This window comes from Loxodonta africana, chromosome 26 (assembly GCF_030014295.1).
Source record: "Loxodonta africana isolate mLoxAfr1 chromosome 26, mLoxAfr1.hap2, whole genome shotgun sequence".
Taxonomy (NCBI): domain Eukaryota; kingdom Metazoa; phylum Chordata; class Mammalia; order Proboscidea; family Elephantidae; genus Loxodonta; species Loxodonta africana.
In genome coordinates this window covers 35,041,796-35,066,819 of record NC_087367.1, presented here as the reverse complement: position 1 = coordinate 35,066,819, position 25,024 = coordinate 35,041,796, and the positions used below count along the sequence as shown (strand labels likewise).

The 25,024-nt window shown below is 39.9% G+C and overlaps 2 protein-coding genes across 2 annotated transcripts in view; one reads left to right on the top strand and one right to left on the bottom strand.

The window, feature by feature from the left end:
- The window catches only part of NLRC4 (NLR family CARD domain containing 4), a 158,047-nt gene that overhangs the window by 126,756 nt on the left and 6,267 nt on the right, over window positions 1-25,024 (bottom strand).
- BIRC6 (baculoviral IAP repeat containing 6) overlaps window positions 948-25,024 on the top strand; it is a 582,018-nt gene continuing 557,941 nt past the window's right edge. Inside the window, exon 1 of the mRNA XM_064277234.1 lies at window positions 948-993. The gene's annotated coding sequence lies outside the window, so the exon portion shown is untranslated. The remainder of the gene's footprint in view (window positions 994-25,024) is intronic.

The following is a 25,024-nucleotide window of genomic DNA, read 5'->3' as shown; positions in this document are numbered from 1 at the left end:
TTGATGTTGTTGTTAGGTGCCACCCAGTTAGTTCTGACTCACAGCAACACTGTGTACAATGGAACGAAATGCTGCTTGGTTCTGTACCTCACAATCATTTCTATGTTCAAGCTCATTGTCGCAGCCACTGTGTCAATCCATCTCGTTGAGTGTCTTCCTCTTTTTCACTGATGCTGTACTATACCAAGCATCGTGTCCTTCTCTAGGGACTAGTCCCTCCTTATATTGTGTCCAAAGCACATGAGACAAAGTTTCAAGATCCTTGCTTCAAAGGAGCAGCTTGAGGCTGCCAAAGTTTGCAGAGGAAGAGAATCTTTGTATAGACTAAATAACTCCTTGTGCTGATGAAATTCATTTGTTGGTAGGACTGCAGACATGCCCTGTTGAATCCATGAGTGCCGTAAGTAAATAGGGGCCTTGAATAATTTAAATAAATTAAACTCTGCACTATGTAATAGATGGAAAGGTGAGCTGGAATCAAATCTTGCTGCAGTGAATGGTGCAAATATTAGTGTAACCCAGCATGAATTATCAACAGATGTACAGACTCCTTTAACAATTCAGCATGAGCACAGGAATGTTAGTGGTAGATATTTAGTACTTTATAAAATGAATTATGTCTCTCTGATAGTGACTTTAGAAGAGGAGCCAATAAAAATCCAACATATCAAAGATCCCCAGGATACAATTACTTCACTTATTTTGGTTCCACTGATATATTGTGTAATAGAGAGGATGACTGTGAGGAACCTGTTGAGGAAATGCAGTTAACCTCAAAGAATAGCATTGAGAGAGAAAAAAAGTCTGATATTTCAACCCTTGGACACCTGGTAATAACCACTCAGGGAAGATATGTAAAAATATTAGATCTTTCAAACTTTGAAATTTTGGCCAAAATGGGATCTCCCAAAAAGGAGGGCACTGAGGAGCAGGACATTTTCGTTTCTGTTATTTACTGCTCAGGGACAGACAGGCTGTGTGCATGCACCAAAGGTAAACTGTTTGTTTGATTTCATTCTTCTACAAATCTTTAACATAGAAAATGATTAAATCTACATATATAGCACTGTTTTACGTGCAAAGCTAGTATGAATTTTAGATTCATGTAGACGGAAAGAATTGATTCTCCTGTAATGGAGTGGTAAGTCTTCGTACTGTTTTAACTGGTTTTTAAAAGTTTTTTTCTACTGCCGTAGGTATGGATTCTAATTGTCAATAAGTTATTAAGTCTCTCAGAAAGTGTGTTCTCTGCTTTAACCTCAAGAATACAACCTGCTGTTGTTTCTGTGAGTCCTGATTTGCATCTGCTCAAATTTGTAACCTTGGGCAAGTTACTTTAAACTCAATAAACCTGTGTTTCTTTATTTGTAAACTAGGATAAGAAGGAGTATTCCCTAAGCTTGTTAGAATTAAGTGAAATAATATATGTAAAGTTTCTGGCACAGATATTTGTCCTTATTTCCTTTTGAGATAAAAATATTTAGCAAACAATTATTAGTTTGCCAAATAAAAAAGATTTTTTAAAATCTGATTTACTTCCAACCTTTGCCTGGTAGTCAATCAGTTTTTCAACATCTAGGCACCATATAAGACATGCTGTTGTTGTTATTAGGTGCTGTTGAGTCAGTTCCGACTCACAGCAACCCTATGTACAACAGAACGAAATCATTGCCCGGTCCTGCGCCATCCTCACAATCGTTATTATGCTTGAGCCCATTGTTGCAGCCACTGTATCAATCTGTCTTGTCAAGGGTCTTCCTCTTTTAAGCTGACCCTCTACTAAAAATGATGTCCTTTTCCAGGGACTGGTCCCTCCCGATAACATATCCAAAGTGTGTGAAATGAAGTGCTCGCTTCCAAGGAACACTCTGGCTATATTTCTTTCAAGACAGACTTGTTCCTTCTTCTGGCATTCTTCACCAACACCATAATTCAAAGGCGTCAATTCTTCCTCAGTCTTCCTCATTCGTTGTCTAGCTTTCGCATGCATATGAGGTCATTGAAAATATCGTGACTCAGGTCAGGCACGCCTTAGTCCTCAAAGGGACATCTTTGCTTCTGAACACTTTAAAGAGGTCTTTGGCAGCAGCTTTGGCTAATGCAATATGTCGTTTGATTTCCTGACTGCTGCTTCCATGGGCATTAATTGTGGACCTAAGTAAAATGAAATCCTTGACAACGTCAATCTTTTCTCTGTTTATAATGATATTGCTTATTGGTCCAGTTGTGAGGATTTTTGTTTTCTTTAGGTTGAGGTGTAATCCGTACTGAAGGCTATAGTCTTTGATCTTCATGAGTCTTCCACCAGTCCAGATTCCACATTCTTCTTCATATAGTCCAGCTTTTCAGATTATGTTCTCACCATACAGATTGAATAAGTATGGTGAAAGAATGGAACCCTGACTTACACCTTTCTTGATTTTAAACCGTGCAGTGTCCCCTTGCGCTGTTCCAACAACTGCCTCTTGGTCTATGTATAGGTTCCCCATGAGCACAAATAAGTGTTCTGGAATTCCCATACTTTGCAATGCTGTCCATAATTTTTTATGATCCACAAAGTCGAATGCCTTTGCATAGTCAATAAAACAAAGGTAAATGTCTTTCTGGTGTTCTTTCCTTTCAGCCAAGATCCATCTGACACCAACAATGATACCCCTCATTCTACATTCTCTTCTGAATCTGATTTGAATTTTTGGCAGTTCACTGTGAATTACTACTGCAACTGCTTTTGAATGATCTTCAGCAAAATTTTACTTACAAGTAACATTAATGGTATTGTTATGGTGTTTCCAATCACCTCATATGCATGTGAAAGCTGGGCAATGAATAAGGAAGACCTAAGAAGAATGATACCTTTGAATTATGGTGTTGGTGAAGAATATGTTTTGTTCTGTTGTACACAGGGGTCTTTATGAGTCAGAACTTACTCGATGGCACCTAACAACAGCAAAAACAAACTGAGACAATTGTTAAGATGGCTCTACAGGTTCAATGCCATCTCTATCAACATCCTAGCTGGGTTTTTTTTTTCAGAAACTGGCAAGCTGACTCTAAAATTCACATAGAAATGTGATGAACCTGGCACAGCCAAAACATTTTTTTAAAAGACAAAGCCGGAAGGCCCATACTTCAGGATTTCAAAACTTGCTACAAACTTTCAGAAGTCAAGACAGTTTTGTACTGGCAAAAGGATAGAGAGTGGAATAGAAATTAAAGTTCAGAAATTAAACTATACATTTATGATTCATTGATTTTCAACAAAGGTACCAAGACCTTTAAATGAGAAAGAATAATGGTGGGACAATGGTGCTGAAACAACTGGATATCCACATACAAAAGAATAAGTTTGTACCCCTATCTCATTGCACGTACAAAATTAACTCAAAAATGGATCAAAGTCCTAAATGTAAGAGATAAAGCTATTAAACTCTTAGAAGTAAACATAGGCATAAATTTTTGTAAACTTGCCTTAGGCAATGGTTTCTTAGATATGGCACCAAAAGCACAAACATCAAAAGAAAAAATAGAGAAACTGGTTATCATCAATATTTAAAAATTCAGAGCTTCCAAGTTCACCATCAATAAAGTGAAAAGACAGCCCACAGAATGGGAGAAAAATTTTGCAAGCATATATCTGATGAGGGACTTGTATCCAGAATGTTTAAAGAACACTTAAAACTCAACAGTAAAATGACAAAAACCCAACTTAAAAACTGGCAAAGGATATGAATAGACATTTCTCCAAAGAAAATATATAAATGGCCAATAAGCACATGAAAAAATGCTCAACATCATTAGACATCAGGGAAAAGCAAATCAAAACCACAATGAGATGCCACTTCACCCTGGGATTGCTGTAGTGGAAAAGATAGTAACAAGCGTAGACAGGAATGTGAAAAAATTACAGCCTTTATATACTGTCAGTGGGAATGTAAAATAATGCAGTCACTTTGCATTATACCCAAATAATTGCAAAATATATACTATTTCAAGTGTGTATGGAATACATATAATAATTGATAACACTGGGTCATACAACAAGTATCAGCAAATTCCAAAGTAATTGTATCATATGATCAACTTCTCTAACCATGGTGAAATTAAGTTAAAATTAAATAACAAAATGGTTTTTTAAAGAAAGTATTCATGCTGGAAATTATGGATGAACTCATGGAACAGAGAAGAACTCATAAAGAAAATTGAAAATATTTGTAGCTGAAAAATAAAAAAAGGCTAAATATTAAAACGTGAGATATTGCTAAAGCAGTACTTAGAGAAAAATATAAAGCGCTAAATGTATATAATAAAAGGGAATTTCTTTAAAAAACAACTGAAAAATTCAAGCAATAAAATTAAAAGATAAGGAAATTAACAAAATAAAAATATGATAGGGGAGGCGGGGCCAAGATGGTGGACTAGGTGGACGCTACCGCGGATCCCTCTTGCAACAAAGACTCGGAAAAACAAGTGAATAGATCACATACATAACAATCTACGAACTCTGAACAACAAACACAGACTTAGAGATGGAGAATGAACAAATATGGGCAGACAGCGATCGTTTTCAGAACTAAGAGCCAGCGTACCAGGCAGGTGAACTCCGGAGCCCGGGCTGGGGCAGAGCCCAGGGGGCAGACGGCACAGACAAGGGGCCCAGCCCTACCCCCCCTGAACCCATCCCGGGAGGGAGTCTAGCTGGTTGGCACGGGCAGCGTAGCGGCACAGCCGGTGGGAGAAACACCCGGGAGGCAGTGACTGATCTTGGAGTGGGGAGAGCAGCGTCCCAACTGGGGAGCCGTCCCGCCGGGAGTTTGGCGGGAGGCGGGTGAGGCGCGAGCGTGGGGATCAACTATATTTCCCTAAAGCGACCCCGGGGGGGGGGCGCCCAGACGTTCGTGAGGGCCACGCCCACCCAGTTCGCGTGAGCGGTACGGTGCACCGGAGGGAGAAATCCCTGGGAGTAAGTGACTGGTCTTGGAGAGAGCAGCTCCCAGCTGGGGAGCCCTCCTGCTGGGATCTTGGCAAGAGCGGGCAGGGTGTGAGCGCATTCCCCTGAATAGACCCCGGGGGCGGGCCCAGCTGTCCGTGAGGGCCACGCCCACCCAGTTCGCGCGAGTGGTGAGGCACACTGGAGGGAGAAATCCCCGGGAGGAAGTGACAGATCTTGGAGCGGGGAGAGTAGCGTCCCAGCCGGGCAGCCGTCCTGCCGGGATTCTGGCGGACGGGGGCAGAGCATGAACGCGGGGATCAGCTCTATATTCTGTGGTGCTACACGCCTAGCTCTCTGATCCCTCCCCCACCCTCCCCAGGTGGCTCCATTAACATCCGAATACCCTGAGCCAGAAGGAGAATTCAGATAGAGATCTGACTGCATTTTTTTTTAGCTGATTACCTGGAAAATCTAGTTTCCCAGTGATGGCTCGGAGACAGCAGTCCATATCAAACCACATAAAGAAACAGACCATGACAGCTTCTCCAACCCCCCAAACAAAAGAATCAAAATCTTTCCCAAATGAAGATACAATCCTGGAATTATCAGATACAGAATATAAAAAACTAATTTACAGAATGCTTAAAGATATCACAAATGAAAGTAGGCTAACTGCAGAAAAAGCCAAGGAACACACTGATAAAACTGTTGAAGAACTCAAAAAAGTTATTCAAGAACATAGTGGAAAAATTAATAAGTTGCAAGAATCCATAGAGAGACAGCATGTAGAAATCCAAAAGATTAACAATAAAATTACAGAATTAGACAACGCAATAGAAAGTCAGAGGAGCAGACTCGAGCAATTAGAATGTAGACTGCGACTTCTGGAGGACCAGGGAAACAACACCAACATAGCTGAAAAAAAATCAGATAAAAGAATTAAAAAATGAAGAAACCCTAAGAATCATATGGGACTCTATCAAGAAGGATAACTTGCGAGTGATTGGAGTCCCAGAACAGGGAGGGGGCACAGAAAACACAGAGAAAATAGTTGAAGAACTCCTGACAGAAAACTTCCCTGACATCATGAAAGACGAAAGGATATCTATCCAAGATGCTCATCGAACCCCATTTAAGATTGATCCAAAAAGAAAAACACCAAGACATATTATCATCAAACTTGCCAAAACCAAAGACAAACAGAAAAATTTAAAAGCAGCCAGGGAGAAAAGAAAGGTTTCCTTCAAGGGAGAATCAATAAGAATAAGTTCAGACTACTCAGCAGAAACCATGAAAGCAAGAAGGGAATGGGACGAGATATACAGAGCACTGAAGGAGAAAAACTGCCAGCCAAGCATCATATATCCAGCAAAACTCTCTCTGAAATATGAAGGCAAAATTAAGATATTTACAGATAAACACAAGATTAGAGAATTTGCAAAAACTAAACCAAGACTGCAAGAAATGCTTAAGGAGATTGTTTGGCCTGATGACCAATAATATCAGGTACCAGCACAATACAAGGTCACAAAACAGAACGTCCTGATATCAACGCAACTCAAATAGGGAAAGCACAAAAACAAACAAAGTAAGATTAATTCTAAAAAAAAATAAATAAACAAAATAATACACACAACAGGAAATCATGGAAATCAATAGATAAACGATCACGATAATCAAAAAGAGGGACTAAATATAGGAGGCATTGAACTGCCAGATGGAGAGTGATACAAGGCGGTATAGAACGATACAAGTTAGGTTTTTACTTAGAAAAATAGGGGTAAATAATAAGGTAACCACAAAAAGGAATATCAATTCCATAACTCAAGAAAAACGTAATGACTCAACAAACATAAAGTTAAACATTATGAAAATGAGGATCTCGCAATCTACTAAGAAAAACGTCTCAGCACAAAAAAGTATGTGGAAAAATGAAAAGGCCAACAACACACATAAAAAGGCATCAAAATGACAGCAGTAAAAACTTATTTATCTATAATTACGCTGAATGTAAATGGACTAAATACACCAATAAAGAGACAGAGAGTCACGGACTGGATAAAGAAACACGATCCATCTATATGCTGCCTACAAGAGACACACCTTAAACTTAGAGACACAAACAAACTAAAACTCAAAGGATGGAAAAAAATATATCAAGCAAATAATAAGCAAAAAAGAAGAGGAGTAGCAATATTAATTTCTGACAAAATAGACTTTAGACTTAAATCCGCCACAAAGGATAAAGAAGGACACTATATAATGATAAAAGGGACAATTGATCAGGAAGACATAACCATATTAAATATTTATGCACCCAATGACAGGGCTACAAGATACATAAATCAAATTTTAACAGAATTGAAAAGAGAGATAGACACCTCCACATTTATAGTAGGAGACTTCAACACACCACTTTCGGAGAAGGACAGGACATCCAGTAAGAAGCTCAATAGAGATACGGAAGACCTACTTACAACAATCAACCAACTTGACCTCAAAGACTTGTACAGAACTCTCCACCCAACTGCTGCAAAGTATACTTTTTTTTCTAGCGCACATGGAACATTCTCTAGAATAGACCACATATTAGGTCACAAAACAAATCTTGGTAGAATCCAAAACATCAAAATATTACAAAGCATCTTCTCAGACCACAAGGCAATGAAGCTAGAAATCAATAACAGAAAAACTAGGGAAAAGAAATCAAATACTTGGAAACTGAACAATACCCTCCTGAAAAAAGACTGGGTTATAGAAGACATCAAGGAGGGAATAAGGAAATTCTTAGAAAGCAACGAGAATGAAAATACTTCCTATCAAAGCCTCTGGGGCACAGCAAAAGCAGTGCTCAGAGGCCAATTTATATCGATAAATGCACGCATACAAAAAGAAGAAAGAGCCAAAATCAGAGAACTGTCCCGACAACTTGAACAAATAGAAAGTGAGCAACAAAAAAATCCATCAGGCACCAGAAGAAAACAAATAATAAAAATTAGAGCTGAACTAAATGAATTAGAGAACAGAAAAACAATTTGAAAAAATTAACAAAGCCAAAAGCTGTTTTTTTGAAAAAATTAACAAAATTGATAAACCATTGGCCAGACTGACTGAAGAAAAACAGGAAAGGAAACAAATAACCCGAATAAGAAACGAGAAGGACCACATCACAACAGAGCCAAACGAAATTAAAAGAATCATTTCAGATTACTACGAAAAATTGTACTCTAACAAATTTGAAAACCTAGAAGAAATGGATAAATTCTTGGAAAAATACTACCTACCTAAACTAACACATTCAGAAGTAGAACAACTAAATAGACCCATAACAAAAAAAGAGATTGAAACGGTAATCAAAAAACTTCCAACAAAAAAAAGTCCTGGCCCAGACGGCTTCACTGCACAGTTCTACCAAACCTTCAGAGAAGACTTAACACCACTACTACTGAAGGTATTTCAAAGCATAGAACAAGACGGAATACTACCCAACTCATTCTATGAAGCTACCATCTCCCTGATACCAAAACCAGGTAAAGATATTACAAAAAAAGAAAATTTTAGACCTATATCCCTCATGAACATAGATGCAAAAATCCTCAACAAAATTCTAGCCAATAGAATCCAACAACACATCAAAAAAATAATTCACCCTGATCAAGTGGGATTTATACCAAGTATGCAAGGCTGGTTTAATATTAGAAAAACCATTAATGTAATCCATCACATAAATAAAACAAAAGATAAAAACCACATGATCTTATCAATAGATGCAGAAAAGGCATTTGACAAAGTTCAACACCCATTTATGATAAAAACTCTTATCAAAATAGGAATTGAAGGAAAATTCCTCAACATAATAAAGGGCATCTATGCAAAGCCAACAGCCAATATCACTCTAAATGGAGAGAACCTGAAAGCATTTCCCCTGAGAACGGGAACCAGACAAGGATGCCCTTTATCACCACTCTTATTCAACATCGTACTTGAAGTCCTAGCCAGGGCAATTAGGCTAGACAAAGAAATAAAGGGTATCCAGATTGGCAAGGAGGAAGTAAAGCTATCACTGTTTGCAGATGACATGATCGTATACATGGAAAACCCTAAGGAATCCTCCAGAAAACTACTGAAACTAATAGAAGAGTTTGGAAGAGTCTCAGGTTATAAAATAAACATATAAAAATCACTTGAATTCCTCTACATCAACAAAAAGAACATCGAAGAGGAAATAACCAAATCAATACCATTCACAGTAGCCCCCAAGAAGATAAAATACTTAGGAATAAATCTTACCAAGGATGTAAAAGGCCTATACAAAGAAAACTATAAAACTCTGCTACAAGAAATTCAAAAGGACATACTTAAGTGGAAGAACATACCCTGCTCATGGACAGGAAGACTTAACATAGTAAAAATGTCTATTCTACCAAAAGCCATCTATACATATAACGCACTTCCAATCCAAATACCAATGTCATATTTTAAGGGGATAGAGAAACAAATCACTAATTTCATATGGAAGGGAAAGAAGCCCCGGATAAGCAAAGCTTTACTGAAAAAGAAGAAGAAAGTGGGAGGCCTCACTCTACCTGATTTCAGAACCTGTTATACAGCCACAGTAGTCAAAACAGCCTGGTACTGGTACAACAACAGGCACATAGACCAATGGAACAGAATTGAGAACCCAGATATAAATCCATCCATGTATGAGCAGCTGATATTTGACAAAGGACCAGTGTCAGTCAATTGGGGAAATGATAGTCTTTTTAACAAATGGTGCTGGCATAACTGGATATCCATTTGCAAAAGAATGAAACAGGACCCATACCTCACACCATGCACAAAAACTAACTCCAAGTGGATCAAAGACCTAAACATAAAGACTAAAACGATAAAGATCATGGAAGAAAAAATAGGGACAACCCTAGGAGCCCTAATACAGGGCATAAACAGAATACAAAACATTACCAAAAATGATGAAGAGAAACCAGATAACTGGGAGCTCCTAAAAATGAAACACCTATGCTCATCTAAAGACTTCACCAAAAGAGTAAAAAGACCACCTACAGCCTGGGAAAGAATATTCAGCTATGACATCTCAGACCAGCGCCTGATCTCTAAAATCTACATGATTCTGTCAAAACTCAACCACAAAAAGACAAGCAACCCAATCAAGAAGTGGGCAAAGGATATGAACATACATTTCACTAAAGAAGATATTCAGGCAGCCAACAGATATATGAGAAAATGCTCCCGATCATTAGCCATTAGAGAAATGCAAATTAAAACTACGATGAGATTCCATCTCACTCCAGCAAGGCTGGCATTAATCCAAAAAACACAAAATAATAAATGTTGGAGAGGCTGCGGAGAGATTGGAACTCTCATACACTGTTGGTGGGATTGTAAAATGTTACAACCACTTTGGAAATCCATCTGGCGTTATCTTAAACAGTTAGAAATAGAACTACCATACAACCCAGAAATCCCACTCTTTGGAATATACCCTAGAGATACAAGAGCCTTCACACAAACAGACATATGCACACCCATGTTTATTGCAGCTCTGTTTACAATAGCAAAAAGCTGGAAGCAACCAAGATGTCCGTCAATGGATGAATGGGTAAATAAATTGTGGTATATTCACACAATGGAATACTATGCATCGATAAAGAACAGTGACGAATCTCTGAAACATTTCATAACATGGAGGAATCTGGAAGACATTATGCTGAACGAAATGAGTCAGAGGCAAAAGGACAAATATTGTATAAGACCACTATTATAAGATCTTGAGAAATAGAAAACACGGAGAAGAACACATACTTTTGTGGTTACAAAGGGGGGAGGGAGGGAGGGAGGGAGAGAGTTTTTTATTGATCAATCAGTAGATAAGAACTGCTTTGGGTGAAGGGAAAGACAACACACAATACAAGGAAGGTCAGCCTAATTGGACTGGACTAAAAGCAAAGAAGTTTCCGGGATAAAATGAAAGCTTCAAAGGTCAGCAGAGCAGGGGCTGGGGTCTGGGGAACTTGGTTTGAGGGGACTTCTAAGTCAATGGGCAAAATAATTCTATTATGAAAACATTCTGCATCGCACTTTGAATTGTGGCGCCTGGGGTCCTAAATGCCAACAAGCGGCCATCTAAGATACATCAATTTGTCTCAACCCACCTGGAGCAAAGGCAAAGGAAGAACATCAAGGCCACACGACAACTAAGAACCCAAGAGACAGAAAGGGCCACATGAACCAGAGACCTACATTATCCTGAGACCAGAAGAACTAGTTGGTGCCCGGCCACAATCGATGTCTGCCCTGCTAGGGAGCACAACAGACAACTCCTGAGGGAGCAGGAGGCCAATGGGATACAGACCCCAAATTCTCATAAAAAGACCATACCTATTTTTTTAATGATTTGAATGTGACTAGAGGAATCCCAGAGACAATGCTCCCCAGAACTTCTGATGGCACAGGACAGGAACCATCCCCGAAGACAACTCATCAGGCATGAAAAGGACTGGTCAGCGGAGGGGAGAGAGATGCTGATGAAGAGTGAGCCAATTAAATCAGGTGGACACTGGAGAGTGTGTTGGCAACTCTTGACTGGAGGGGGGATGGGAAGATAGAGAGAGAGGGAAGATGGCAAAATTGGCACGAAACGAGAGACTGAAAGGGCTGACTCAATAGGGGGAGAGCAAGTGGGAGAAGGGAGTAAGATGTATGTAAACCTACATGTGACAGACTGATTGGAATGGTGAATGTTCACTTGAAGCTTAATAAAAATTAATTTAAAAAAATATGATAGGATCCAACAAACAGTGGATCGAAAAAGGTGATTGCCATAGGAACTTCCAGAATGGTGGCTGTGTGACAGATGTAGAGAATAACAAATCCAGTTTGCAACAGAAGAGTAGAGGGCTCCAGAAGGAAAATGAGATTATATACTTGACATGGAAAATATAATTTATCCTTGTGTGGCAGTGATGACAGAGCATTTGGAAAATGTTAAAAATATGACCATAGAAACCAGTATAATGAAAAATTTAAGTACTTATAAACATTGACTTTGTTGTTGTTGTTAGATGCTGATCAGTTGGTTCTGACTCAGTGATCCTATGTACAAGAGAACAAGACATTGTCCACTTGTGTGCCATCTTCACAATTGTTATCCTTAAGCCCATTGTTGCAGCCACAGTGTCAGTCTTTCTCTTTGAGGGTCTTCCTCTTTTTGGCTGACTGTCCAAACTACAAAGCATGATGTCCTTCTCCAGGGACTGGTCCCTCCTGATAACATGTCCAAAGTATGTGAGATGAAGTCTTGCCATCCTTGCTTCTAACGAGCATTGTGGCTATACTTCTTCCAAGACATATTTGTTTGTTCTTCTGGCAGTCCACGGTGTATTCAATATTCTTCGCCAACACCATAACTCAAAGATGTCAATTCTTCTTGGTCTTCCTTATTCGTTGTCCAGCTTTCACATGCATACGAGTCAAGCCAAAACACCATGGCTTGGGAGAGGCGCACCTTAGTCCTGAAAGTGACATCTTTGCTTGTAAACACTTTAAAGAGATCTTTTGCAGCAGATTTGCCCAGGGCAATTTGATTTCTTGACTGCTGCCTCCATGAGTGTTGATTGTGGATCCAAGTAAAACAAATCCTCTACAACTTCAATATTTTCTCCATTTATCATGATGTTGCTTATTGTTCCAGTTATGAGGATTCTTTTCTTTTTTTAATTTTTATTGTGCTTTAAGTGAAAGTTTACAAATCAAGTCATCTGTCGTACAAAAATTTATATACACCTTTCTATATACTCCTAATTGCTCTCCCCCTATGAGACAGCACAATCCTTCCCTCCACTCTCTCTTTTCGTATCCATTCTGCCAGGTTCTGACCCTTTCTGCCCTCTCATCTCCCCTCCAGATAGGAAATGCCAACATAGTCGTAAGTGTCTATTTGATCCAAGAAGCTCATTCTTCACCAGCACCTTTTTCTATCCCATTGTCCTATCCAATCCCTGCCTGAAGAGTTGGCTTTGGGAATGGTCCCTGTCTTGGGCTAACAAAAGGTCTGGGGACCATGACCACCGGGGTCCTTCTAGACTCAGTCAGACCATTATTCTTGTCTTTTTATGAGAGTTTGAGGTCTGCATCCCACTGCTCTCCTGCTCCCTCAGGGATTCTCTGTTGTGTTCCCTGTCAGGGCAGTCATTGGTTGTAGCCAGGCACCATCTAGTTCTTCTGGTCTCAGGCTAATGTAGTCTCTAGTTTATGTGGGCCTTTCTGTCTCCTGGGCTCATAATTATCTTGTGTCCTTGGTGTTCTTTGTTCTCCTTTGGTCCAGATGGGTTGAGACCAATTGATGCATCTTAGATGGCTGCTTGCTACCATTTAAGACCCCAGATGCCACTCCCCAAAGTGGGATGCAGAATGTTTTCTTAATAGATTTTATTATGCCAATTGACTTAGATGTCACTTGAAACCATGGTCCCCAAACCCCGCCCCTGCTGCGATGGCCTTTGAAGCATTCAGATCATTCAGGAAAGTTCTTTGTTTTTGTTTAGTCCAGTTGTGCTCACCTCTCCTGTATTGCGTGTTGTCTTTCCCATCACCTAAACTAGTTCTTCTCTACTATCTAGCTAGTGAATATCCCCTCCCTCCTTCCCCCCTCTTGTTACCATCAAAGAATATTTTCTTCTGCTTAAACTATTTCTCAAGTTCTTATAATAGTGGTCTTATACAATATTAGTCCTTTTGCAACTAACTAATTTCACTCAGCATAATGCCTTCCAGATTCCTCCATGTTATGAAATGTTTCACAGATTCCTCACTGTTTTTATTGATGCGTAGTATTCCATTGTGTGACCCCATCCCTGTGCCATCGAGTCAATTCCAACTAATACCAACCCTATACGACAGAGTAGAACTGCCCCACAGAGTTTCCAAGGAGTGCCTGGCGGATTCAAACTGCCGACCCTTTGGTTAGCAGCCGTAGCACTTAACCACTATGCCACCAGGGTTTCCTCATCGTGTGAATATACCAAAATTTATTTATCCATTCATCCGCTAATGGGCACCTTGGTTGCTTCCATCTTTTACTATTATAAACAGTGCTGCAATGAACATGGTATTGCATGTATCTGTTCGTGTAAAGGCTCTTATTTCTCTAGGATATATTCAAAGGAGTGGGATGCTGGATCGTATGGTAGTTCTATTTCTAGCCTTTTAAGGAGCCACCAAATCGATTTCCAAAGTGGTTGTACCATTTTGCATTCCCACCCGCAGTATATAAGTGTTCCAGCCTCTCCACAACCTCTCCAAAATTCATGATTTTGTGTTTTTTGAATTAATGCCAGCCTTGTTGGAGTGAGATGGAATCTCATTGTAGTTTTTTTTTTTTTAATAATTTTTATTGTGCTTCAAAGAAAGTTTACAAATCAAGTCAGTCTCTCACATATAAACTTATATACACCTTACTACATACTCTCATTTACTCTCCCCCTAATGAGTCAGCCCTCTCCCTCCATCCAGTCTCTCCTTTCATGACCGTTTTGTCAGTTTCTAACCCCCTCTACCCTTCCATCTCCCCTCCAGACAGGAGATGCCAACACAGTCTCAAGTGTCCACCTGATACAAGTAGCTCACTCCTCATCAGCATCTCTCTCCAACCCATTGTCCAGTCCATTCCATGTCTGATGAGTAGTCTTTGGGAATGGTTCCTATCCTAGGCAAACAGAAGGTTTGGAGACCATGACCACTGGGATTCTTCTAGTCTCAGTCAGACCATTATGTCTGGTCTTTTTATGAGAATTTGGGGTCTGCATCCCACTGTTCTCCTGCTCCCTCAGGGGTTCTCTGTTGTGCTCCCTGTAAGGGCAGTCATCGGTTGTGGCCGGGCACCATCCAGTTCTTCTGGTCTCAGGATGATGTAAGTCTCTAGTTCATGTGGCCCTTTCTGTCTCTTGGGCTCATGATTATCTTGTGTCCTTGGTGTTCTTCATTCTCCTTTGATCCAGGTGGGTTGAGACCAATTGATGCATCTTAGATGGCTGCTTGTTAGCATTTAAGACCCCAGATACCACAATTCAAAGTGGAATGCAGAATGTTTTCTTAATAGAATTTATTTTGAAGATGGCTGACTAGATGCTACCTCGGATCCCTCTTGCAACAAAGACTCGGAAAAACAAGTGAATCGATCACATACATGACAATCTACGAACCCTGAACAACAAACACAGATTTAAAGAGTTGACCTGAGTGACAGAGACGGAGAACGAACAACTACGGGGAAGCAGCGACTGTTTTTGGAGCCTGGAGCCAACGTCCCAGTCAGGTAACCTTGGTGCCGGGCTTAGGACTGGGCACAGGGGAGCTGAACATGTCATCTGGTCATGGCGCAAACACGGGGCGCAGTCCTACTCCCCTGAACTAACCCCGGGAGGGGGCCCAGCCGGTCCGCGGGGGCAGCGCAGTGATGCAGCTGGCAGGAGAAGTCCCCGGGAGGCAGCGACTGATTTTGGAGCCAGGAGTGCAGCGTCCCAGCAGGAGAACCTTGACACTGAGCTTTGGACTGGCAGCAGAGCCAGACCCTCGGGGACAATCTCCACACAGCCAGCACACGTAGGCGACATGCCCCTCGGGAATCTCAGATAAAATAGTCATCCCAAGCAAGATAAGCAACTTTGGCTATATTCTGGGGTGCTACTCTCTGCTGTTTTTCTGAACCCTCCCCTCCCCTTCCCAGGTGGCTTCATTAACATTGGAATTTCCTGAGCCGGAGGGTGAATAGCTCCGGCTCTGCGGCTTTGCTTTTCCCTTTTTTTTTGGTCTTTTCCTAACCCATTCTTCCGACCTGAGAGAAGAAAACACAAAAAACCCAGGGACCAAAAATCCTTCCCTAATTGGACTAAGAACACAGAACCAGCTCTAGCCAAGCATAGATGATCCAAATCTCAGGCTTTCATCCTTACAGGGAACAAGGTGGCTGTTATACTGCAAAGGCAGTTCTGATAGGGATCTGACTGCATTTTTTTTTTTAGCGGATTTTCTGGAAAAACAAGTTCCCTAGGTCTGATATCTCTGCTTATTCAACAGAACCCTAACTGACCCACAACAGGAAACTGAGGGCTGAAGCTCCCCCCAGACCACCTAGCCTCTTGACTTAGGGGTCTAAGGAGGATGACACCTACCAATCAGTAGAGGTACTTGCATTGGGGGCCTAAGGTACAGCTGCAGAGCCCTCCCACCAAGGTGCTATAGGAATAGAGACACATCTACCTCACTGACATTTGGGGGAAGCCTGTCAGCATCCTGCCCCCCCCCGGAGGGTGAAACCCAGCTGCTAATAGAATCTGGTGCACGCAACTATCACCACTACTTCTCGAGGTGGATAGGTGTTAGGGTGCAGCACACACTTGATGACCCAAAATAAGATTCTACTCAAGAATAGTGAATAGACTCAGGCATATATATCTGGCAACAGCCCAAACCAGCTGGTAATAGGTCATAAGTAAGTCAAGGGCTACAACAATTAACAGAGCACAATCTAGTAGCCCATCCACATATATTGAAAGAAAACAAAACAAGATAAGACTCACTGAGCAAATGTAGAATAAAGCACTACTATATTTTTGTTATATCTTAGTGAGGGCTCGGAGACAGCAGTCGATATCAAACCACATAAAGAAGCAGACCATGACAGCTTCTACAACCCCCCAAACAAAAGAATCAAAATCTTTCCCAAATGAAGATACAATCCTGGAATTATCAGATACAGAATATAAAAAACTAATTTACAGAATGCTTCAAGACATCAGGGATGACCTCAGAAATGAAATAAGGCAAACTGCAGAAAAAGCCAAGGAACACACTGATGAAACAGTTGAAGAACTCAAAAAGATTATTCAAGAAGATAGTAGAAAAATTAATAAGTTGCAAGAATCCATAGAGAGACAGCATGCAGAAATCCAAAAGATTAACAATAAAATTACAGAATTAGACAACACAATAGGAAGTCAGAGGAGCAGACTCGAGCAATTAGAATGCAGACTGGGAAATCTGGAGGACCAGGGAATTAACACCAACATAGCTGAAAAAAATCAGATAAAAGAATTAAAAAAAATGAAGAAACCCTAAGAATCCTGTGAGACTTTATCAAGAAGGATAACTTGCATGTGATTGGAGTCCCAGAACAGGGAGGAAGGACAGAAAACACAGAGAAAATAGTTGAAGAACTCCTGACACAAAACTTCCCTGACATCATGAAAGACGAAAGGATATCTATCCAAGATGCTCATCGAACCCCATTTAAGATTGATCCAAAAAGAAAAACACCAAGACATATTATCATCAAACTTACCAAAACCAAAGATAAAGAGAAAATTTTAAAAGCAGCCAGGGATAAAAGAAAGGTCTCCTTCAAGGGAGAATCAATAAGAATAAGTTCAGACTACTCAGCAGAAACCATGCAGGCAAGAAGGCAATGGGATGACATATATAGAGCACTGAAGGAGAAAAACTGCCAGCCAAGGATCATATATCCAGCAAAACTCTCTCTGAAATATGAAGGCAAAATTAAGATATTTACAGATAAACACAAGCTTAGAGAATTTGCAAAAACCAAACCAAAGCTACAAGAAATACTAAAGGAAATTGGTCAGAAAACCAATAATATCAGATACCAGAACAACACAGGGTCACAGATCAGAACATCCTGATATCAACTCAAACAGGGAAATCACAAAAACAAACTAAGATTAATTAAAAAAAAAAAGTGCTCCAAACAGGGAATCATTGAAGTCATTATGTAAAAGATCACAATAATCAAAAAGAGGGACTAAATACAGGTGGCATAGAACTGCCATATGGAGAGGGATACAAGGCGATATAGGACAATACAAGTTAGGTTTTTACTTAGAAAAATAGGGGTAAATATTAAGGTAAGCACAAAGAGGTATAACAACTCCATAACTCAAAATAAAATCCAAGAAAAACGTAACGACTCAACAAACATAAAGTCAAATACTATGAAAATGAGGATCTCACAATTTACAAAGAAAAACGTCTCAGCACAAAAAAGTAAGTGGAAAAATGAAATTGTCAACAACACACATAAAAAGGCATCAAAATGACAACATTAAACACTTATCTATAATTACGCTGAATGTAAATGGACTAAATGCACCAATAAAGAGACAGACAGTCTCCAACTGGATAAAGAAACATGATCCATCTATATGCTGCCTACAAGAGACACACCTTAGACTTAGATACACAAACAAACTAAAACTCAAAGGATGGAAAAAATATATCAAGCAAACAATAAGCAAAAAAGAAGAGGAGTAGCAATATTAATTTCTGACAAAATAGACTTTAAACTTCAATCCACCACAAAGGATAAAGAAGGACACTACATAATGATAAAAGGGACAATTGTTCAGGAAGATATAACCATATTAAATATTTATGCACCCAACGACAGGGCTGCAAGATACATGAATCAAATTTTAACAGAAATGAAAAGTGAGATAGACACCTCCACAATTATAGTAGGAGACTTCAACATACCAGTTTCGGAGAAGGAAAGGACATCCAGTAAGAAGCTCAATAGAGACACGGAAGACCTAATTACAACAATCAACCAACTTGACCTCATTGATTTATACAGAACTCTCCACCCAACTGCTGCAAAGTATACTTTTTTTTCTAGCGCACATGGAACATTCTCTAGAATAGACCACATATTAGGTCATAAAACAAACCTTTGCAGAATCCAAAACATCGAAATATTACAAAGCATCTTCTCAGACCACAAGGCAATAAAAGTAGAAATCAAAACAGAAAAACTAGGGAAAAGTAATCAAATACTTGGAAAAGGAACAATACCCTCCTGGAAAAAGACTGGGCTATAAAAGATATTAAGAAGGGGATAAGGAAATTCATAGGATGCAACGAGAATGAAAATACTTCCTATCAAAACCTCTGGTACGCACCAAAAGCAGGGCTCAGAGGCCAATTTATGTCGATAAATGCACACATACAAAAAGAAGAAAGAGCCAAAACCAGAGAACTGTCCCTACAACTTGAACAAATAGAAAGTGAGCAACAAAAGAATCCATCAGGCACCAGAAGAAAACAAATAATAAAAATTAGAGCTGAACTAAATGATTTAGAGAACACAAAAACAATTGAAACAATTAACAAAGCCAAAAGCTGGTTTTTTGAAAAAATTAACAAAATCAATAAACCATTGGCTAGACTGACTAAAGAAATACAGGAAAGGAAACAAATAACCCGAATAAGAAATGAGAAGGGCCACATCACAACAGACCCAACTGAAATTAAAAGAATCATATCAGATTATTACGAAAAATTGTAGTCTAACAAATTTGAACACCTAGAAGAAATGGATGAATTCCTGGAAAAACACTACCTACCTAAACTAACACAATCAGAAGTAGAACAACTAAATAGACCCATAACAAAAAAAGAGATTGAAACGGTAATCAAAAAACTCCCAACAAAAAAAAGCCCGGGCATGGACGGATTCACTGCAGAGTTGTACCAAACATTCAGAGAAGAGATAACACCACTACTACTAAAGGTATTTCAAAGCATAGAAAATGACGGAATACTACCCAACTCATTCTATGAAGCCACCATCTCCCTGATACCAAAACCAGGTAAACACACCACAAAAAAAGAAAATTACAGACCTATATCCCTCATGAACATAGATGCAAAAATCCTCAACAAAATTCTAGCCAATAGAATTCAACAACATATCAAAAAAAGAATTCACCATGACCAAGTGGGATTTCCACCAGGTATGCAAGGCTGGTTTAATATTAGAAAAACCATTAATGTAATCCAACATATAAATAAAACAAAAGACAAAAACCACATGATCTTATCAATAGATGCAGAAAAAGGCATTTGACAAAGTCCAACACCCATTTATGATAAAAACTCTCACCAAAATAGGAATTGAAGGAAAATTCCTCAACATAATAAAGGGCATCTATGCAAAGCCAACAGCCAACATCACTCTAAATGGAGAGAGCCTGAAAGCATTTCCCTTGAGAACGGAAACCAGACAAGGATGCCCTTTATCACCGCTCTTATTCAACATTGTGCTAGAAGTCCTAGCCAGAGCAATTAGGCTAGACAAAGAAATAAAGGGCATCCAGATTGGCAAAGAGGAAGTAAAATTATCTCTGTTTGAAGATGACATGATCTTATACGCAGAAAACCCCAAGGAATCCTCCAGAAAACTACTGAAACTAATAGAAGAGTTTGGAAGAGTCTCAGGTTATAAGATAAACATACAAACATCACTTCGATTCCTCTACATGAACAAAAAGAACATCGAAGAGGAAATCACCAAATCAATACCATTCACAGTAGCCCCCAAGAAGATAAAATACTTAGGAATAAATCTTACCAAGGATGTAAAAGACCTATACAAAGAAAACTACAAAGCTCTACTACAAGGAATTAAAAAGGACATACTTAAGTAGAAAAACATACCTTGCTCATGGATAGGAAGACTTAACATAGTAAAAATGTCTATTCTACCAAAAGCCATCTATACATACAATGTACTTCCGATCCAAATTCCAATGTCATTTTTTAAGGTGATAGAGAAACAAATCACCAACTTCATATGGAAGGGAAAGAAGCCTCGGATAAGCAAAGCATTACTGAAAAAGAAGAAGAAAGTGGGAGGCCTCACTCTACCTGATTTCAGAAGCTATTATACAGCCACAGTAGTCAAACTAGCCTGGTACTGGTACAACAACAGACACATAGACCAGTGGAACAGAATTGAGAACCCAGATATAAATCCATCCACATATGAGAAGCTGATATTTGACAAAGGCCCAGTGTCAGTTAATTGGGGAAAAGATAATCTTTTTAACGAATGGTGCTGGCATAACTGGATATCCATTTGCAAAAAAATGAAACAGGACCCATACTTCACACCATGCACAAAAACTAACTCCAAGTGGATCAAAGACCTAAACATAAAGACTAAAAAGATAAAGATCATGGAAGAAAAAATAGGGACAACGTTAGGAGCCCTAATACAAGGCATAAACAGAATACAAAACATTACCAAAAATGACGAAGAGAAATCAGATAGATAACTGGGAGCTCCTAAAAATCAAACACCTATGCTCATCTAAAGACTTCACCAAAAGAGTAAAAAGACCACCTACAGACTGGGAAAAAATTTTCAGCTATGACATCTCCGACCAGCGCCTGATCTCTAAAATCTATATGATTCTGTCAAAACTCAACCACAAAAAGACAAACAACCCAATCAAGAAGTGGGCAAAGGATATGAACACACGCTTCACTAAAGAAGATATTCAGGCAGCTAACAGATACATGAGAAAATGCTCTCGATCATTAGCCATTAAAAAAAAGCCATTAGAGAAATGCAAATTAAAACTACGATGAGGTTCCATCTCACCCCAACAAGGCTGGCATTAATCCAAAAAACAAAATAATAAATGTTGGAGAGGCTGCGGAGAGATTGGAACTCTTATACACTGCTGGTAGGAATGTAAAATGGTACAACCACTTTGGAAATCTATCTGGCGTTATCTTATACAGTTAGAAATAGAACTACCATACAACCCAGAAATCCCACTCCTCGGAATATACCCTAGAGATACAAGAGCCTTCACACAAACAGATATATGCACACCCATGTTTATTGCAGCTCTGTTTACAATAGCAAAAAGCTGGAAGCAACCAAGGTGTCCATCAACGGATGAATGGGTAAATAAATTGTGGTATATTCACACAATGGAATACTACGCATCGATAAAGAACAGTGACGAATCTCTGAACCATTTCATAACATGGAGGAACCTGGAAGGCATTATGCTGAGCGAAATTAGTCAGAGGCAAAAGGACAAATATTGTATAAGACCACTATTAAAGAAATAGTAAAAACTGAGAGGAACACATACTTTTGTGGTTACGAAGAGGGGAGGGAGGGAGGGAGGGAGAGGGTTTTTTACTGATCAATCAGTAGATAAGAACTGCTTTAGGTGAAGGGAAAGACAACACTCAATACAAGGAAGGTCAGCCTAATTGGACTGGACTAAAAGCAAAGAAGTTTCCGGGATAAAATAAATACTTCAAAGGTCAGCGGAGCAGGGGCAGGGGTCAGGGGAACATGGTTTGTGGAGACTTCTAAGTCAATTGGCAAAATAATTCTATTATGAAAACATTCTGCATCCCACTTTGAAATGTGGTGTCTGGGGTCTTAAATGCTAACAAGCGGCCATCTAAGATGCATCAATTGGTCTCAACCCACCTGGAGCAAAGGAAAATGAAGAACACCAAGGTCACACGACAACTAAGAGCCCAAGAGACAGAAAGGGCCACATGAACCAGAGACCTACATCATCCTGAGACCAGAAGAACTAGTTGGTGCCCGGCCACAATCGATGACTGCCCTGGCAGGGAGCCCAACAGAGAACTCCTGAGGGAGCAAGAGATCAGTGGGATGCAGACCCCAAATTCTCATAAAAAGACCATACTTAAGGGTCTGACTGCAACTGGAGGAATCCCGGTGGCAATGCTCCCCTGACCTTCTGTTGGCACAGGACAGGAACCATTCCCGAAGACAACTCATCAGACATGAAAGGGACTGGTCAGGGGGTGGGAGAGAGATGCTGATGAAGAGTGAGCTAATTAAAACAGGTGGACACTTGAGAGTGTGTTGGCAACTCTTGTCTGGAGGGGGGATGGGAAGATAGAGCGAGAGGGAAGCTGGCAAAATTGTCACGAAACGAGAGACTGAAAGGGCTGACTCAATAGGGGGAGAGCAAGTGGGAGAAGGGAGTAAGATGTATGTAAACTTACGTGTGACAGACTGATTGGATTTGTAGATGTTCACTTGAAGCTTAATAAAAATTGAAAAAAGAAAGTGGGCAAAGGATATGAACACACACTTCACTAAAGAAGATATTCAGGCAGCTAACAGATACATGAGAAAATGCTCTCGATCATTAGCCATTAAAAAAAGCCATTACAGAAATGCAAATTAAAACTACGATGAGGTTCCATCTCACCCCAACAAGGCTGGCATTAATCCAAAAAACAAAATAATAAATGTTGGAGAGGCTGCGGAGAGATTGGAACTCTTATACACTGCTGGTGGGAATGTAAAATGGTAGAATCACTTTGGAAATCTATATGGCGTTGTCTTAAACAGTTAGAAGTAGAACCATACAACCCAGAAATCCCACTCCTTGGAATATACCATAGAGAAATAAAAGCCTTCACACAAACAGATGTACGTACACCCATGTTTATTGCAGCTCTGTTTACAATAGCAAAAAGCTGGAAGCAACCAAGGTGTCCATCAACGGATGAATGGGTAAATAAATCGTGGTATATTCACACAATGGAATACTACGCATCGATAAAGAACAGTGACGAATCTCTGAACCATTTCATAACATGGAGGAACCTGGAAGGCATTATGCTGAGCGGAATTAGTCAGAGGCAAAAGGACAAATATTGCATAAGACCACTATTATAAGATCTTGAGAAATAGTATAAACTGAGAAGAACACATACTTTTGTGGTTACGATGGGGGGAGGGAGGGAGGGTGGGAGAGGGTTTTTTACTGATTAATTAGTAGCTAAGAACTGCTTTAGGTGAAGGGAAGGACAATACTCAATACATGGAAGGTCAGCTCAACTGGACTGGTCCAAAAGCAAAGAAGTTTCCGGGATAAAATGAATACTTCAAAGGTCAGCGGAGCAAGGGCGGGGGTTTGGGGACCATGGTTTAAGGGGACTTCTAAGTCAATTGGCAAAATAATTCTATTATGAAAACATTCTGCATCCCACTTTGAAATGTGGCGTCTGGGGTCTTAAATGCTAACAAGTGGCCATCTAAGATGCATCAATTGGTCTCAACCCACCTGGAGCAAAGGAGAATGAAGAACACCAAGGTCACACGATAACTAAGAGCCCAAGAGACAGAAAGGGCCACATGAACCAGAGACCTACATCATCCTGAGACCAGAAGAACTAGTTGGTGCCCGGCCACAACCGATGACTGCCCTGACAGGGAGCACAACAGAGAACCCCAGAGGGAGCAGGAGATCAGTGGGATGCAGACCCCAAATTCTCATAAAAAGACCAGACTTAATGGTCTGACTGAGAGTAGAGGAATCCCGGCGGTCATGGTCCCCAAACCTTCTGTTGGCACAGGACAGGAACCTTACTCGAAGACAACTCATCAGACATGAAAGGGACTGGACAGTGGGTAGGAGAGAGATGCTGATGAAGAGTGAGCTAATTATATCAGGTGTACACTTGAGACTGTGTTGGCTTCTCCTGTCTGGAGGGGGGATGGGAAGATAGAGACAGTGGGAAGCTGGCAAAATTGTCACGAAAGGAGAGACTGGAAGGGCTGACTCATTAGGGGGAGAGCAAGTGGGAGTACGGAGTAAGGTGTATATAAACTTATATGTGACAGTCTGACTTGATTTGTAAACGTTCACTTGAAGCTCAACAAACGTTAATAAAAAAAAAAAATAGAATTTATTTTGCCAATTGACTTAGATGTCCCCTGAAGCTATAGTCCCCAAACCACCGCCCTTGCTCCACTGACCTTTGAAGCATTCAGTTCATCCAGGAAACTTCTTTGCTTTTGGTCCAGTCCAGTTGAGCTGACCTTCCCTGTACTGAGGATTGTCCTTCTCTTCACCTAAAGCAGTTCTTAGCTACTAATTAATCAGTAAAAAACCCTCTCGCACCCTCCCTCCCTCCACCATCTCGTAACCACAAAAGAATGTGTTCTTCTCAGTTTAAACTATTTCTCAAGATCTTATAATAGTGGTCTTATACAATACTTGTCCTTTTACATCTGACTAATTTCATTAAGCATAATGCCTTCCAGGTTCCTCCATATTATGAAATGTTTTACAGATTTATCGCTGTTCTTTTTCGATGCGTAGTATTCCATTGTGTGAATATAACATGATTTATTTATCCATTTATCCGTTGATGGACACCTTGGTTGCTTCCAGCTTTTTGCTATTGCAAACAGAGCTGCAA